This window comes from Schistocerca serialis, chromosome 3 (assembly GCF_023864345.2).
Source record: "Schistocerca serialis cubense isolate TAMUIC-IGC-003099 chromosome 3, iqSchSeri2.2, whole genome shotgun sequence".
NCBI classification, from domain to species: Eukaryota; Metazoa; Arthropoda; class Insecta; order Orthoptera; family Acrididae; genus Schistocerca; species Schistocerca serialis.
The window spans coordinates 869,160,068-869,177,357 of NC_064640.1; positions in this window are offsets into that span (position 1 = coordinate 869,160,068).

Sequence of the window (17,290 nt, forward strand, 5' to 3'; positions counted from 1 at the left end):
CGGCACAATGGACATGTATATTTTTGACACTAATTCTTCTTGTTCAACAGTATTCTATGTAAATTTTTGTAATGTGATTGTATGTTGTATATTCCATGTATTACAGCTTGTGTTAGTTTTAGATGACTTTATCATTTCTGTACTGTGAAATAAATATTGTAATATTTGTTAGGAATTTCTATCTTAACTATGTAGTTACTGGAATTCTGTACAACCTGATCTTTTCCTAGAGGAAAAATACCATAGTGTCGTTCTTCTACCAAGTGATAATGGAAGTTGTTGTTGTTGTCGTCTTCAGTCCTGAGACTGGTTTGATGCAGCTCTCCATGCTACTCTATCCTGTGCAAGCTTTTTCATCTCCCAGTACCTACTGCAACCTACATCCTTCTGAATCTGCTAAGTGTATTCATCTCTTGGTCTCCCTCTACGATTTTTACCCTCCACGCTGCCCTCCAATACTAAATTGGTGATCCCTTGATGCCTCAGAACATGTCCTACCAACCGATCCCTTTTTCTGGTCAAGTTGTGCCACAAACTTCTCTTCTCCCCAATCCTATTCAATACTTCCTCATTAGTTATGTGATCTACCCATCTAATCTTCAGCATTCTTCTGTAGCACCATATTTCGAAAGCTTCTATTCTCTTCTTGACCAAACTATTTATCGTCCATGTTTCACTTCCATGCATGGGGCTACACTCCATACGAATACTTTCAGAAATGACTTCCTGACACTTAAATCAATACTGGATGTTAACAAATTTCTCTTCTTCAGAAACGCTTTCCTTGCCATTGCCAGCCTACATTTTATATCCTCTCTACTTCGACCATCATCAGTTATTTTGCTCCCCAAATAGCAAAACTCCTTTTCTACTTTAAGTGACTCATTTCCTAATCTAATTCCCTCAGCATCACCCGCCTTAATTCGACTACATTCCATTATCCTTGTTTTGCTCTTGTTGATGTTCATCTTATATCCTCCTTTCAAGACACTGTCCATTCCATTCAACTGCTCTTCCAAGTCCTTTGCTGTCTCTGACAGAATTACAATGTCATCGGCGAACCTCAAAGTTTTTATTTCTTCTCCCTGAATTTTAATACCTACTCCGATTTTTTCTTTTGTTTCCTTCACTGCTTGCTCAATATACAGATTGAACAACATCGGGGAGAGGCTACAACCCTGTCTTACTCCCTTCCCAACCACTGCTTCCCTTTCATGTCCCTCGACTCTTATAACTGCCATCTGGTTTCTGTACAAATTGTAAATAGCCTTTCGCTCCCTGTATTTTACCCCTGCCACCTTTAGAATTTGAAAGAGAGTATTCCAGTCAACATTGTCAAAAGCTTTCTCTAAGTCTACAAATGCTAGAAACGTAGGTTTGCCTTTCCTTAATCTTTCTTCTAAGATAAGTCGTAAGGTCAGTATTGCCTCACGTGTTCCAGTGTTTCTACGGAATCCAAACTGATCTTCCCCGAGGTTGGCTTCTACTAGTTTTTCCATTCGTCTGTAAAGAATTCGTGTTAGTATTTTGCAGCTGTGACTTATTAAACTGATAGTTCGGTAATTTTCACATCTATCAACACCTGCTTTCTTTGGGATTGGAATTATTATATTCTTCTTGAAGTCTGAGGGTATTTCACCTGTTTCATACATCTTGCTCACCAGATGGTAGAGTTTTGTCAGGACTGGCTCTCCCAAGGCCGTCAGTAGTTCCAATGGAATGATGTCTACTCCGGGGGCCTTGTTTCGACTCAGGTCTTTCAGTGCTCTGTCAAACTCTTCACGCAGTATCATATCTCCCATTTCATCTTCATCTACATCCTCTTCCATTTCCATAATATTGTCCTCAAGTACATCGCCCTTGTATAGACCCTCTATATACTCCTTCCACCTTTCTGCTTTCCCTTCTTTGCTTAGAACTGGGTTTCCATCAGAGCTCTTGACATTCATACAAGTCGTTCTCTTATCTCCAAAGGTCTCTTTAATTTTCCTGTAGGCAGTATCTATCTTACCCCTAGTGAGATAGGCCTCTACATCCTTACATTTGTCCTCTAGCCATCCCTGCTTAGCCATTTTGCACTTCCTGTCGATCTCATTTTTGAGACGTTTGTATTCCTTTTTGCGTGCTTCACTTCCTGCATTTTTGTATTTTCTCCTTTCATCAATTAAATTCAAGATTTCTTCTGTTACCCAAGGATTTCTACTAGCCCTCGTCTTTTTACCTACTTGATCCTCTGCTGCCTTCGCTACTTCGTCCCTCAAAGCTACCCATTCTTCTTCTACTGTGTTTCTTTCCCCCATTCCTGTCAATTGTTCCCTTATGCTCTCCCTGAAACTCTGTACAACCTCTGGTTCTTTCAGTTTATCCAGGTCCCATCTCCTTAAATTCCCACCTTTTTGCAGTTTCTTCAGTTTTAATCTACAGGTCATAACCAATAGATTGTGGTCAGAGTCCACATCTGCCCCTGGAAATGTCTTACAATTTAAAACCTGGTTCCTAAATCTCTGTCTTACCATTATATAATCTATCTGATACCTTTTAGTATCTCCAGGGCTCTTCCATGTATACAACCTTCTTTCATGATTCTTAAACCAAGTGTTAGTTATGATTATGTTGTGCTCTGTGCAAAATTCTACCAGGCGGCTTCCTCTTTCATTTCTTAGCCCCAATCCATATTCACCTACTATGTTTCCTTCTCTCCCTTTACCTACACTCGAATTCCAGTCACCCATGACTATTAAATTTTCGTCTCCCTTCACAATCTGAATAATTTCTTTTATTTCATCATACATTTCTTCAATTTCTTCGTCATCTGCAGAGCTAGTTGGCATATAAACTTGTACTACTGTAGTAGGTGTGGGCTTCGTATCTATCTTGGCCACAATAATGCGTTCACTATGCTGTTTGTAGTAGCTTACCCGCATTCCTATTTTCCTATTCATTATTAAACCTACTCCTGCATTACCCCTATTTGATTTTGTGTTTATAACCCTGTAGTCACCTGACCAGAAGTCTTGTTCCTCCTGCCACCGAACTTCACTAATTCCCACTATATCTAACTTCAACCTATCCATTTCCCTTTTTAAATTTTCTAACCTACCTGCCCGATTAAGGGATCTGACATTCCACGCTCCGATCCGTAGAACGCCAGTTTTCTTTCTCCTGATAACGACATCCTGTTGAGTAGTCCCCGCCGGAGATCCGAATGGGGGACTATTTTACATCCGGAATATTTTACCCAAGAGGACGCCATCATCATTTAATCATACAGTAAAGCTGCATGCCCTCGGGAAAAATTACGGCTGTAGTTTCCCCTTGCTTTCAGCCGTTCGCAGTACCAGCACAGCAAGGCCGTTTTGGTTATTGTTACAAGGCCAGATCAGTCAATCATCCAGACTGTTGCCCTTGCAACTGCTGAAAAGGCTGCTGCCCCTCTTCAGGAACCACACGTTTGTCTGGCCTCTCAACAGATACCCCTCCGTTGTGGTTGCACCTACGGTACGGCTATCTGTATCGCTGAGGCACGCAAGCCTCCCCACCAACGGCAAGGTCCATGATTCATGGGGGGGATAATGGAAGTACTGACGTTTTTAACGCGTCGTATATTACCGCGAGCGAAGAGAACACAGTCAGTCTTCATTTAGCCATCGTCGAAGTCAGTCAACTTCAGATGGTTGCATCAGTGAAAACCGAACTTCAGCTATTCCAGAACTTCGAAAATTAAGCTGACTTTGCTGGAACGCTATAGAGGCATGTAAGGATACTAAAGCTCTCTCTGCTATCTGTGAATGAAAGGCCGAGATTATTACAGTGGGAATGACACGAAATAGTTTTGCACAGCTGTGGTAGGGTTGGCTGTAGGCATCGTTCTTTAGTTTTATTTTATTTTATTTTCTGCTTCTCATGTTTGATGGAGACAGCCATGTGTTTGTTTTAATCTTATAAGTGTGTTTGCAATTACTGAGCAATGAATTTTCGATATAATCGACCTTGTTTGAGTAACGAAAGTGAGCCGTAATTGTTATAACTTGCCTAGTGTGATAGAGTCACTACAATGTTTGACTTAAGCTATTCTAATGTTACAGCTGAGCCGGCCGCGGTGGCCGAGCGGTTCTAGGCGTTTCAGTCTGGAACCGCGTGACTGCTACTGTCGCAGGTTCGAATCCTGCCTCGGGCATGGATGTGTGTGATGTCCTTAGGTTAGTTAGGTTTATGTAGTTCTAAGTTCTAGGGGACTGATGACCTCGGATGTTAAGTCCCACAGTGCTCAGAGCCATTTGAACCATTTGTTACAGCTGAAGAAAAATAGGCTTTGTTAGTTCACGTGTGCCCACGATTAAACGACCAGAACAACGAACTGCAATAGTATTCTCTCGAGTACCTCAGTAAAAGGAATGCTTCTGTTCGTTGCCACTTTTCTAACGATTTGTGTAGAAATTTTGAACTGCTTCAGTCATTCCAGTAATGAAGATAAATTTAACAATGTTTTGTAATGAGCAAACATACTGGTACCAATCGAAAGATAAGAAGCTGTTGCGCGTTTCAGCACGATGTTCTTTACTAAAACAGAAAGGTTGTACGAAAGGAAACGCTGACAACCAGTAGACTGAGACAGATAACAATTAATTCTCCTAGCAGTCGAGTTAAGTGTTCAATATTCACAAGTAAAACTTCCCACTTTGAGTTGTACCAATCGTTCCCCCAGTCAAAATACTGTCACGGTGACTCTGATTAAAGTATTTAATTGACGCATTACACAAATAAGTAGTGGCAATATCAGTGTCAACGTGCTTCCGAAACGCCAATGTAATTCATACATATTGTTAAAATTGGTATATGTATATATGTATGTCGCATGTTCTTCATCTCCTTGTAAATCACTGGACCGATTTCAACTAAATTCGGTACATGCATCACTTACTGGCTGGAAACAATCGCTGTGGGGGTAAGAACCACCTACCTATCAAACGGGCGGTGGTGGGGTGAAAAAGTACTGTAGCTAATGACACGTGAATACCCATACTTCAGTCACAAAACGAAACTTTTTCTTGCTGACAACTCCCACAAAATGATAAAATTAAAAGTCTCTTTTCATGCAGTAAAACTACCACATGCAGCACGAATTTTTAGTTTAGTACTTCTTTACTAGTAAATGCATTCGCGAGACAGTTTGCACGCAGTATTCGCATCTACCACTCAATATACTAGCAAAATTATATCAGTGTACGACACACAGTTCAGGAGATATGACGTCATAAGCACTGAGCTGCGTAAAAACCTACCGCATCATGCAAGACGCTTAAATTTATTACTTCGTTGCTTATAACTCTATTCGAAACGCTTTTTTCCGGCAGTATCCCCATATTCGGCTGAATGTACCAGAAAAATATCTGACTTTACAACACGTAGTTCACGAAAAGTGACATCAGGTATTGAGATGCGTAAAAAACAGCCGCGTCATGAATGACGTTTTAAATTATTATTTCTTTACTCCCAACTCTATCCGCAACACACTTCGCAGGCTGTATCCACATATGCTGCTGAATGTACAGAAGAAAAGAATACGTCAATGTACGACTCCTAGTTCAGGAAATATGAAGTCATAAACACTGACATGCATGAAAAACCGCGGAACCATGAGTGAAGTTTCAATTTTTTGTTCTTTACTACTAACCCTATTCAGAATACATTTTTCAGACAGTAGCCACTCAGCAGATACTTCAGGAGATACGTCATAAATACTGAACTGCTTAAAAATGAAACTGCAGGGGGAAATGAAATATGTGTACAAATATGTATGAAACATGATAAATATATTTGACATAAGCGTATGCGGGCACATCCACAGGTAAAAAACTCATCCTAAATGTTGTGACTTGGCAAGACAGCCAAGCCACTACGAGGTGAAGCCGAAAGGCACGCGTTTAAGCTCACGCAGGCTGGCGTGAGGTCTGGAACAGGACACGGAAATGAACTAGCAAAAACAGGAAGTAGCTGTGGAATACTTAACTTTAATCCATAATTGGTGAACATCGGTCTGACGGTACATGCATCACAAGATAAATAGCAATTGATAATGGCGCCTTGCTAGGTCGTAGCAAATGACGTAGCTGAAGGCTATGCTAACTATCGTCTCGGCAAATGAGAGCGTAATTTGTCAGTGAACCATCGCTAGCAAAGTCGGCTGTACAACTGGGGCGAGTGCTAGGAAGTCTCTCTAGACCTGCCGTGTGGCGGCGCTCGGTCTGCAATCACTGACAGTGGCTACACGCGGGTCCGACGTATACTACCGGACCGCGGCCGATTTAAAGGCTACCACCTAGCAAGTGTGGTGTCTGGCGGTGACACCACACTAAATCCCTGGAACAACTTTTAAAACATGGTTCAAATGGCTCTGAGCACTATGAGACTTAACATCTGAGGTCATCAGTCCCCTAGAACTTAGAATTACTTAAACCTAACCAACCTAAGGACATAACACACATCCATGCCCGAGGCAGGATTCGAACCTGTGACCGTAGCAGTCACGTGGTTCCGAACTGAAGCGCCTAGAACCGCTCGGTTGCAGCGGTTGGCCAGAACTTGTGGACGGTGATTTGAATGCGCAAGATTTTGTAGAGGAATTGGTCTCCTCTATAAATAACGTTTCAGAGGCTACAGTGCCAACAGTTGAGAGGTCGTGTGCACCAAGTCTGGTCTCCGTAAACTTGGTTATCTTCGACAGTCTTTGCGCAGAGTGCGCTGTAAGAAAAATTTATTTCACAAGACAGGCTTTGTGTATGTATTGTGTGTTAACCCGGGGACCTAGAAACAATGGAGATGCTTCGTCCCGCCGTAGCCCGCAGTGGTCTACAACCCCACAACAGGCCACAGCAGTCCACCCACCCCACCGCCACCCCACACCAAACCCAGGGTGGTTTGGTCTCCAGTGGAACCCCCCCCCCCCTCCCCCTCTGGAAACGTCTCATACCAGACGAGTGTAACCCCAAATGTTGGCGTGGTAGAGTAATTATGGCGTACGCATACCTGGAGATAGTGTTTGCGCAGCAATCACCGACATTGCGGGCTGTTTCCCCTTATTCCGCCTCAGTTACTCATTCACCGAGGCAAATGGAAAACCGCCTTAAAAACCGTCCACAGGCTGGCTGGCACACCGGACATCGACACTAATGCAGAAAGTCAGGCAAAATTTGTTCACGTTTGTGTGTCTTGGTCTTGCACTCTACAAAACTGTTCTACAGAAAATGCGAGCACCCACGGTTTTCACCACCCTTAGTGGGAAGAATCAAGAATGGGATAATATGACCAATTGAGGAGAAACAGCTGACATATTGTTGAAATCACTGTTATGAGACGACGAATAAGCTAATGAATCAGAGGGATAAATACAGATTAAAAATCAACAGCTGGAGCACTTTGAAAATAATATAAATGTCTATCTGCATTCGATGGATGAAGTACAAGGAAAAGCTCTTTAGTTTCAGGAAAGTTCGGGCGCCGGTTCCCGATAAGATTCCAGCTGGCGTGCTACACCATCTATCACCTAAATTAGTTCCAGTTTTGACGGAATTGTACAATTTTGTCTAATTAGCAACAAGTTTCTAACAAATCTTACCCTTGGAAAAAGGTCAATGTAGTAATATCAAAGAAAGGCGATGGCCGTGCTCCTGTGAGCCCTAAATTTCACAGGCCTATTTGTTTGCTACATATTTTAGGGAAAACGCTGGAAAAACTTCTTTATCATAGACTGGCGAGTCATCAGGTTTTACTCGGCATGAATGAGTATCAATATGGATTTCGCAAAGGGGACTCGACTGAAGATGTGACTTACCATGCAGTCTGTTTCTCACACACGCTACAGTGTGAGTATATAACCGGGATAATGATGGACGTCGGAGGGGGTTTGGATAGCCTGTGGTGGCCTTCATTCTTCTCCTGCTCGCAGGAGATGAGGGTTTCTTGGCCATTGTATGGTTGCTCGGATGCCTACTGTGCTGTCAGATATGTCGAGCTGATGTCCCCATGTTTTTCTCCACCAGTCTTTTGGGGCGAAATCAGTGAGCTGCTGCTGATCACCATGCATCTAGAGGCAGCAGTCCTGGGGGCCGTCGCTTACGAGGACGTCCTCACTCTGTTGCTGTAATCTAATAATTAGAGGAGAGACTTGCGAATGTTATTGAAACTCTAACTTTTTGGCGCAACAAAAACAAGCTTAAGGTTGTACCCAGTAAAAGTAATTTTCTCGCGTTCAAAGGGAAAATAATAACGGACGTAAGGTCCGATAGAAAATTTCCTTTTGAGGGCTTCGCTGCAGCATATATGTAACGTAGCGTGTCTTCGATGCGAGCCGGCAACGGTGGACGAGCGGTTCTAGGCGCTTCAGTCCGGAACCGCGCGACTGCTACGGTCGCAGGTTCGACTCCTGCCTCGGGAATGGTTGTGTATGATGTCTTTAGGTTGGTTAGGTTTAAGTAGTTCTAAGTTCTAGGGGACTGGTGGCATCAGATGTTAAGTCCCATAGCGCTCAGAGCCATTTGAACCATCTACGATGCGGGTATACAAACACTGGTATTTAGGTAAGGGATTAGTGTGGCTTTCGCGCGTGCAGTAGATACGGAGACGTGAACTATGGCCACGTTATTGCCAAATGCGTCCGAACAGGACCAACCTGCTGTTATTCTTTTCTTGACAGCCGAAGGACAAACACCGCTAGACATCCATCGGAGACTGAAGAACGTACATAAAACAGTGTTGCCATCCATCACCCCCTCGTCCAAAGAAGTTCAAGAGCCAGCCATCTGTAAGGTGATACTTCCCCTGTTCTTTGATTAAAGGGGGACCATTGCATATTGATTTGAAGGAACTTGGTGTCTTCATTACTGGGGAACGGTACACATGCGATTATCAAGCCCTCGGTCGCTTAAAAGACGTCTTGAAGGGAAAACTCCTGTCGGCCGTTGTCCGCAGCTTGTGGTCTAGCGGCTAGCGTCGCTGCCTCTGGATCACGGGGTCTCAGGTTCGATTCCCGGCCGGGTTTGTGATTTTCTCTGCCACGGACTGGGTGTTTGTGTTGTCCCCATCATTTCATCATCATCATCATCATCATCATTCGTGACAGTGGCAAAATTGGACTGTAAAATAGTTGGTACTTTGTACGGGCGCTGATGACAATGGAGTTGAGCGCCCCACAAACCAGACATCATCCCGTCGGCCTTGGATGTGCAGCAGGCAGTTACGGACTTCTTCACGCAGCAGGACACAGTGTTTTATTAAACAGGTATCTTCAACTTGGTGCGTCGGTGGGATGATTTTCTCAATGCTCACGGCGATTTTGCCTGATTGGCATACCGATTCTGTGTTATACGGTTTTCGAACGTAAACTTTTTGATCGCCCCTTATATTAAGATCGACGGTGAAATTAGGAGACGCCAAAATAAGGCGTAGTATCTCGGTGTTAGTCTCGATCGGAGAAAGTGCCTATACCCACACATCGCGCAAACATATAATAAAACCTTAGCTTTGTATACTAAACGTATTAGCTTTGGACAGAGGAGGTTTCTCCTCCCTGCTGGCGTGAAAAAATTGTCTAATAATAGCCTGCTGGAATCGATATTGGGATAAGGACATAGCGTCTGGGTCCACAGAGTGATGCTAGCTAAGACTTCCATATCTCTCGACGAGTGCAAAGAAGTGTCTTGCTAAGGTCAGAAGGTGCTTTCGGTACAACACCAACAGAAAGACCATTGATCATCATGCGACTTTGTCCAGCAGCCTGAGACACCACATAGGGGACAGCGATCTACTGGTTCAAACGTCATGATTTCATTAAAATTTAAGAGATGATTGGTATCATTTGTCAAAAGATTAGAGAAATTAAGGATTAAACATAAAATGTTTGGCAACAGGAATGAGATTATTTCTCTACATCACGTAGGTTCCATGAAATATTCGCTTCAGTTAAAGAGAGGCTAACAATGAAACAGCCGGCCGGGGTGGCCGAGCGGTTATAGGCGCTACAGTCTGAAACCGCGCGGCCGCTACGGTCGCAGGTTCGAATCCTGCCTCGGGCATGGATGTGTGTGATGTCCTTAGGTTAGTTGGGTTTCAGTAGTTCTAAGTTCTAGGGGACTGATGACCTCAGCAGTTAAGTCCTATAGTGCTCAGAGCCATTTGAACCCATTTTTGAACAATGAAACATCTTATACTTAGTAAATACCTTGTACGCTTTTTGTTGGGTCAGGGATTAAAAAAAGACGTAATAGAATCGTGAATGTGGGAACGAGGTGTGCACCTTAGAGCACATTCAACTCCAATGCCCGATTATGTGCGTCTCTGTAGAGAGACAGTGTTTGACATGAAATGATGTTAAGGAAATAATTGAAGATCAGGAACAGCTTGTGATATTTCAACAACAAACTGAGAAAATCTCCAATCACGCGCAGCTGGTCTATCAGAGAAATTTGCTGCAGCATGATAGATAAGCGAGAAACCCCACGTATGCTGTGAAAGAAGGCGCAAGTTGGCATCAAGTCTACGGCAATAATGATGATAGAGGTATTGGGCACCGCTCCAGATAGGATAGTTGACAATGTGTGGTCACTGTCTGGGAATGGTGACCAAAATTTCTCTTTGAAGGTAATTGATCCAAAGAATGGAAGAGCAGGACGACTTCCCCGCCTGTTGAGAAATAGGCAAGAAGAAGTCAATAGGAGTGGAAAAATTATTGGCTGCCCATCTGCCTTCGTCGCAATAACTTAGTTTTTCAAACAATGGTGTACGTATGGATGCATAGGTTAGTTAGTAGACTATACAGCAGTTGTGAATTAATATGTATGTAAATTTTGGTAGTATTGTTTGTAAAGTGCTAAGAGAGATGCGGCAGAGGTCTTCTTAGGAAGTGACCCCGTCGGCTTCTTCGATGGCTGCATATGGTTACTGGCCTGTTTGAAATGGTTTACTATTTGGTCGATATTGTAAATATAAAATAGATGTTTAGTACTGTAAAGCAAGATCACTGCACAGAATATTGTAAAAAACTGTAAATATGTCTAGTAGTAGTTGGTCTGATTTAGTAACGTAGTATACAGATCATTATTGTACCGTAACAATTAACTGTTAAAAAAAAGTACGAGCCCGTGCCCCGTCTCTAATGCCCTCCTCCCAAACAGAATGTTAAACTTCAGACATTACAGGCAACAGGAGCAGAAACTAATAATAATCATATGTTATGGCTTTTATCTTATACTACAGGCCATTAAAATTGCCCAAGAAGAAATGCAAATGATAAACGGGCATTAATTGGACAAATATATTATACTAGAACTGACATGTGATTACATTTTTACGCAATTTGGGTGCATAGATCCTGAGAAATCAGTACCCAGAACAACCACCTCTGGCCGTAATAACGGCCTTGATACGCCTGGGCACTGAGTCAAACAGAGCTTGAATGGCGTGTACTGGTACAGCTGCCCATGCAGCTTCAACACGATACCACAGTTCATCAGGAGTAGTGAGTGGCGTATTGTGACGAGCCAGTTGCTCGGCCACCATTCACCAGACGTTTTCAATTGGTGAGAGATCTGGAGAATGTGCTGGCCAGGGCAGCAGTCTAACATTTTCTGTATCCAATAAAGGCCCGTACAGGACCTGAAACATGCGGTCGTGCATTATCCTGCTGAAATGTAGGGTTTCGCAGGGATCGCATGAAGAGTAGAGCCACGGGTCGTAACACATCTGAAATGTAACGTCTACTGTTCAAAGTGCCGTCAATGCGAACAAGAGGTGACCGAGACGTGTAACCAATGGCACCCCATACCATCACGCCGGGTGATACGCCAGTTTGGCGATGACGAATACACGCTCCCAATGAGCATTCACCGCGATGTCACCAAACACGGATGCGACCATGAAGATACTGTAAACAGAACCTGGATTCATCCGAAAAAATGACGTTTTGCCATTCGTGCACCAAGGTTCGTTGTTGAGTACACCATCGCAGGAGCTCCTGCCTGTGATGCAGCGTCAAGGGTAACCGCAGCCATGGTGTCCGAGCTGATAGTCCATGCTGCTGCAAACGTCGTCGAACTGTTCGTGCAGATGGTTGTTGTCTTACAAACGTCCTCATCTGTTGACACAGGGATCGAGACGTAGCTGCACGATCCGTTACAGCCATGCGGATAAGATGCCTCTCATCTCAACTGCTAGTGCTACGAGGCCGTTGGGATCCAGTACGACGTTCCGTATTACCCTCCTGAACTCATCGATTCCATATTCTGCTAACAGTCATTGCATCTCGACCAACGCGAGCAGCAATACAATATACCGCAGTCGCGATAGGCTACAAACCGATCTTTATGAAAGTCGGAAACGTGATGAAACGCATTTCTCCTCCTTACACGAGGCTTCTCAACAACGTTTCACCAGGCAACGCCGGTCAACTGCTGTTTGTGAATGAGAAATCCGTTGGTTCAAATGGTTCAAATGGCTCTGAGCACTATGGGACTTAACATCTGTGGTCATCAGTCCCCTAGAACTTAGAACTACTTAAACCTAACAAACCTAAGGACATCACACACATCCATGCCCGAGGCAGGATTCGAACCTGCGACCGTAGCAGTCCCGCGGTTCCGGACTGAGCGCCTAGAACCGCTAGACCACCGTGGCCGGCTGAAATCGGTTGGAAACTTTCCTCATGTCAGCACGTTGTATGTGTCGCCACCGGCGCCAACTTTGTGTGAATGCTCTGAAAAGCTAATCATTTGCATATCACAGCATCTTCTTCCTTTCGGTTAAATTTCGCGCCTGTAGCACGTCATCTTCGTGGTGTAGCAATTTTAATGGCCAGTAGTATACTTTCACTGTTCGAGATAGCTATGTGTGTACATTATTGATTAAACGTTCCGAGGCCTCTGGAATATAATATCTCTTTTAATTTAGCGGAATATGAAATTTCAAATTACCATAAAGCAAAACAGGCAAGGAAGCAGAATGCTATCTTTCTCACGAAGATGATAAAACTAATAGCGGGTATACAGAGAAATGGGCGAAAAATTTGCGTTGATTAAGGAATCACACGCAACAGCTCCCTTATCTGCAGTGGCTTCACGGTGTATAAGAAAAAGTCTACTTCACTTATCCACACCTTGGCTTATAAATATTATCACAAGCGTTGTATGATTTACATAACATGTATAGTCCCGTTAACGACAAGCATCTGCATATAATAGCTGCCACTTTTAAAAATTTTGGTGTATCTTCATTATTTTGAAACGCATTTTCAAGAAAATTACACAATTTACCTTTAGTCACCCCTATGTAAAGAATATTCTTCGTTGTTTTTCGTGTCTAACAATATAAAAACATCTGCGCTTTTTTCTTTCATAGTTTTTATTTTTTCTTACGATGACAGGACGAAATTTATCGCATTAGAGTTGCACTGTATGAAGTACAACATGGAGAATGGCCACGTTACAGCGTAACACTGAGCATATTAACCTTCGAGACATAGAAGTGAGCCGGATCAGTATTGCCGGATTTATGACAATTGATTTGTTACACCAATTATTCTGTGTATAGCTTTCACGGGGTCTTCCGCACTTGGCTAAGCAAATGTAGGGGTGGATTCCCATGGTCACCGCCAGAAACACGACAAGCAAAAAGCTAAAATACAATACACACAAGTTTTCACAAAAAAATAACTAACACGGCTTTCCTTCCGCACATTTCTGGCGACAGGCCGGTTATACACTACAGAGTTAAAACAACTGCGGTTGGGTGATGTGTCATTTTTAGTGGGAGATACCGCACCCGACACGAAAGCATAAGAAAAGAAAAATCGAAGAATCATCTAAATAGTAAGAGAGGAAGGGATGACTTTGGAGTTTAATGACTCGTCGAGTGGATGACAAGGTCATTAGAGACAGTGTATTAACCATGTTGAAATGAGAATGCGGGGGGGGGGGGGGGGGGGTGAGGGAAGGAATTGAATTGGAAGAGGTCTGTTCCAGGAATCTTCCCGGAAATGATCTCAAGTGAGTAAGGTAAATCACGGGAAACGTAAGTTTAGGTGGAGGTACAAGTTTTCCATCCTCCTTCCTACAGTATATTGGTCGCCTGCTTCACACACTGCATTGTGCGTAGTACGGGAAATAGCTGGTATTACTTCATTCAAGTCGTAAGGACAATGATCATTATGTTCCTGTGAGGTAATGTTATATGCTCAGGGTGCTAGGGATGTTGTGCGAAAATGGCTCTGAGCACTATGGGACTCAACTGCTGTGGTCATCAGTCCCCTAGAACTTAGAACTACTTAAACCTAACTAACCTAAGGACATCACACACATCCATGCCCGAGGCAGGATTCGAACCTGCGACCGTAGCAGTCGCACGGTTCCGGACTGCGCGCCTAGAACCGCGGGACCACCGCGGCCGGCCGATGTTGTGCGATATTAGAGACTTAACAGATCTACGAGTAGCCGTATCCTAGGCTTCTGTTGACACATTGCTTTTCAGTGACCACGGTACAAAAGATATAACGATCTACCGACTTCAAATCAAGACAACTCCAGCAAGAGATGAAGTAGTAAAAAAAGTTGCTATTCAGATGACTTCAAAAGTTAACAAGGATTTTCCCAAAAACCACTGAATAGCAGTAGTTGTCTATGAGACAGCTGGGCAAAACAAATCACTTGCAGAGGCTGTTTATGTGAACGTGGTCCTATAATAATTTCGTAAATTGAGTGTTTGATGTTACTTTGCAATGTACAACATAACATTGTGGAAAAGAAACCATTTATGATAAAAAGAAGACTCATGAAGCGAATTTTACGTATATTCTTTTATACGTTTATTTTATCTGGCAGTATTTGGGCTACATGGCCGTCTCGAACGTGTAAAAAGGCATTCTTCACAATTCTTGTATGACGTACGTGAACTACGAGTAGATACCACTTAACACAATTGGTAAGAGTTACGGTTCTAGTAAATACAGTGATATTACTACACCGGTGTGCAAAATTTAAGGATGAAAGTAACTTTCGCATCACGTGTCACTGCCAAGTAACATAGCTCGATGAAATTTGGACCATACATAGAAAGAACTGCTACGGTATAGTACTGGAGATTACTGATAGAAATACGCAAATGAGACTAACTGATATTACACTTTTATTGAAACACAATAACTACACTGAAGTCATGGCGATTCATGATGTTCACGTGGACATTAAAATATGCAGCTCGGGCGTGTGATCACTACGGACGGCAATTCATGCTCTGCAATATGCTCCCATACTGGCCACGAAGTTCGTAAGCAGTTCTTGTGGTAGAGAGTTCTATTCCTTCACCAGTGCTATAGGGAGCCGGCCGCGTTGGTCTCGCGGTTCTAGGCGCTCAGTCCGGAACCGCGCGACTGCTACGGTCGCAGGTTCGAATCCTGCCTCGGGCATGGATGTGTGTGATGTCCTTAGGTTAGTTAGGTTTAAGTAGTTCTAAGTTCTAGGGGACTGATGACCACAGATGTTAAGTCCCATTGTGCTCAGAGCCATTTGAACCATTTTTGCTATTGGGAACTGCTGCATAATCGTTGGTGCATATAGGCTTGCTGAAATATGTCTCCCCACACGTCCTAGAGGGAACGGGCAAGTTAATCCATTCACCGAATATTCCTTCGTTCCACGAGCTGCTTCACTTGCTTTGTACAAAGCTGTAGCGCATTGTCACGCATAGAAAAGAAGCCAGGGCCGAATGTACCACTGAAAAGACGCACGTGGGAGAAGGAACACAGTGTCATGATAAGGATTACTGTTGAATGTGCCGTGTTGAAACATTTGGAGTTCAGTACACCCTTGCAACGTCATGCCTCCCCACTCCATAACACCTCGACCATCAAAACGATCGCAGCCCGGGGTAGCCGTGCGGTTTTGGCGCCTTGCCACGGTTCGCGCGGCTCCCCCCGTCGGAGGTTCGAGTCCTCCCTGGGGCATGGGTGTGTGTGTTGTCGTTAGTGTAAGTCAGTTTAAGTTAGATAAAGTAGTGTGTAAGCCTAGGGACCGATGACCTTAGCACGTTGATCGATTCTTTTCTGTCGTCGTTGGTCCCTTTCTTGCAGGATCTTTTTCCGGCCGCAGCGATGTAAGAGATTTGATGTTTTACTGGATTCCTGATATTCACGGTACACTCGTGAACTGGTCGTACGGGGAAATCCTCACTTCATCGCTACCTTGGAGATGCTGTGTCCCATCGCTCGTGTGCCGGCAATAACACCACGTTCAAACTCATTTAAATCTTGATAACCTGCCATTGTAGCAGCAGTAACCGATCTAAGAACTGCGCCGGGCACTTGTTGTCTTATATAGGCGTTGCCGACCGCAGTGCCGTATTCTGCCTGTTGACATATGTGTGTATTTGAATACGCATGCCTATACCAGTTTCTTTGGAGCTTCAGTGTATTACGCAGACAGGTGACTATTAAAACTGTGACAATGAAGGCGAATGGGGCGATAACAAGAAATTTGGTTAGGCGAATTATTAGTGACTTAAAGTGTACATCATTTTATTTTTAGGGCAGCTAAAAGCGAAAATTAGTAGTGCATGAACCTCCTCGAGCCGAAGTTAATACTTATACGAGTCTGGAAATAACTTAAGATTTTTTTAAATTTATTGATTTATGGCCCTTCGACAGCCATCAACTAAATGTTGCCATCCAGCCATCCACGGATGCACTCATCAGACATTACTCATATACCGAGTGTTACTCGTAAGAGCCGTGAGATGGCACCGGTGGTTTTAGAGATATTTTCAGTTCTGTTTTCGTAATGTGTAGGGGTCAATCCTGACGGAAATTGCTCTAGTGGTGTTTCGTATCATGTCCAGAGCGAGAAAAACGTTTCGTTTGGTTCCGTTTATGAGAAAAGAAATTGCTAAACCGATAGACTCTGAGAGCCCTCCTGAACCTCAAAACGTTCTTGGAGTTAAAGATTCGTTAATTCTGCTAGAATTACACAAGAGATTTCCAAAGTTACGCCGCAGGGCGTAATAGCAGCCAGTCAGTGTCTTGAAGTCATCTTGGGAGCAGAAGTTTCTACGGCTCAAGTTTTCCCCCTGAGCAGAGCGGTTTTCCCATATATTTGCAGGATATACATACAGGAGCAAGATATCCCTTGGACACCCTCGTCATTCGGGAATACCATCATCCCCCAAATGGGCTTCACGGCAGTGGAGCACTTGTCTGTATGACCCAAGTCGCGACACTTCCCACACTTCGTTAAGGATAAATCACTCTTGATGT